The sequence below is a fragment of the Microtus ochrogaster genome, linkage group LG9 (assembly GCF_000317375.1).
Source record: "Microtus ochrogaster isolate Prairie Vole_2 linkage group LG9, MicOch1.0, whole genome shotgun sequence".
NCBI classification, from domain to species: domain Eukaryota; kingdom Metazoa; phylum Chordata; class Mammalia; order Rodentia; family Cricetidae; genus Microtus; species Microtus ochrogaster.
This window is the reverse complement of record NC_022034.1, coordinates 14,821,304-14,823,256: the sequence shown is the minus strand read 5'-3', so window position 1 is coordinate 14,823,256 and position 1,953 is coordinate 14,821,304. Positions and strand designations below refer to the sequence as shown.

The 1,953-nt window shown below is 42.1% G+C and overlaps 1 protein-coding gene across 1 annotated transcript in view; it reads left to right on the top strand.

Moving 5' to 3' along the window:
- Positions 1-1,953, top strand: part of Oprm1 (opioid receptor mu 1) — a 62,742-nt gene that overhangs the window by 59,037 nt on the left and 1,752 nt on the right. The window lies entirely within an intron of this gene.

Below are 1,953 nucleotides of genomic sequence, written 5' to 3'. Positions count from 1 at the left end.
TTATAAACTCAGTAGTTATACTCCTAGGGAGGGAGGGTCTTTCCATTCAGCACAGAGAGAATTTCCAGTTTTCACATTTTGAATAGCTTCTCCATGGAATCAAGAAGAGAGATTTTTACATGCCAGTCATAGGTAGTGATTAAAACAAATTCAAAATAGCCATCAATAGTCATCCTCATTGTGAGACGTGAGTCTGTATTGATGATAGTTTCTCTCCTTAAATATAGGGTCTCTTATGAGCCAGCCATCTTCACAATGATGGGAAGCCAGCAGCTCAGAGCATATAAATTATTAATCAAAGAATTCCTATTCTCCATTCCTTTCCCTATCAATACTGGTTTCTGCTGTGACACTGTCTTGGGGGACATCTGGTTTCTGCTGTGACACTGTCTTGGGGGACATGCTGCCCTTTGGATGTTTCTACTTTCAACCTAAGTCGAGGAATCCCTGATAGGATTCGTAGTATGCACCCCCCACCAGCAGCAACTATAAACACTTGTTAACTTTTACCCTCTCTCATCAGCCTCCATAGATTATCCCAACTCATTTTTATCTAGAGGTAGGACAGAGGTGGACAATTCATTGACCCCACACACACACACATTTTTACAAGCCACAGAAAATTCTCCAAATGTGCCTGAAAACAGACCACGAATGTTTGTCTTTTCTCTATTATAAAAGTTCCTTGTCTACCTTGACATCCTGAATCTTATACCACTTTGGCACTGGATCCCGACTTCTTCGAAGATGGCAAACGGTAACAAGACTCCAAAGGAGATGATGACCAAGCAGGCAGTGGCTTCCCTGCAGCCACTCCACAGATTGTAGTGAGGAGATAATAAGACTCAGTTCACTACGGTGCAGCAAACAACAGACCGTGAGCGTGTTGGTGCTACTTCCTCTATCCATGAATCCTACAGGGTAATGTAAAGAGACCAGATGGCAGCTACACACACAGTGGCTTCTGTCACAGTGGAGAGACCCAAAGACAAAGTCTCAGCCCCCGAGGGAGCAACAACAAAGCTTCCTTAAGAACAAGCACTGGCAGAGTGCTCAGGGTTGTGCTAGTCTGTGCCATCGCAGCTGCCTACGTGACAGGTTACAGGAACGGTCAGCTCAGGGCACAAGCAGCAACACTTTTCAGTGCCTTCCAGTCCATGATGAGCTGTCCCACCTGATGATGAAATCAATCTGATCCAGTCTTTGTTCTTAGGAAATACGTACCGGCATGACATTAAATGGGTTAAAAATGTATGTGTGAATGTGTGTGCACACACAGACAAGCAAATGGATGAGAAGAGACAAAAGGGGAGAAAGTCTGTGGGATAATTGTTAGCAGACGGATCTGTGTAAGCAGTGAACAAACACCTTTTGTACCACTCAACTTTTGCACCTATCCTGACATTCAAAACTTACTCAAATAAGTTAATTTTTGTAAAAAAAAAATCCCTTGCAACTTTTTATACTTGCCATGCAGACACCCTCATAGCTCACCAGTTATGACAGGAGAAATAACTTGTTTCATTGCAAGACATTCCATTCTCATAATCCTCTTAGCTTACTTGAAAATTCCACACAACATTCTCACACACCCAGGCAGAATTCATGCTACTGTTCAATGGACACGCTTTCACACTGGGAGTTGAATGACATGTCTTCCACACCCACAACTTGAGAGGAAAACAGAAAGAAATTTTAAGAATTGGTTGCAAAATAAAAAAAAAAATGTTTTCATCTAGAAATAAGTTGTAAAACAAAGTCATTCAATTTCTTTTTGGGGGATTTTGCTCCAGTCACTAATGAGGTCAAGGAAAGGAAAATGTAAACAAAGAGAAGGTGTTGTAATAGGAGCAGCAGGGCTGCTTCCCGCCACACGGCTAGCTTTACCCGAAATAATTACATGGAAATTGTATTCTTTTAAACACTGCCTGGCCCATTAGTTCCAGCCTCTTA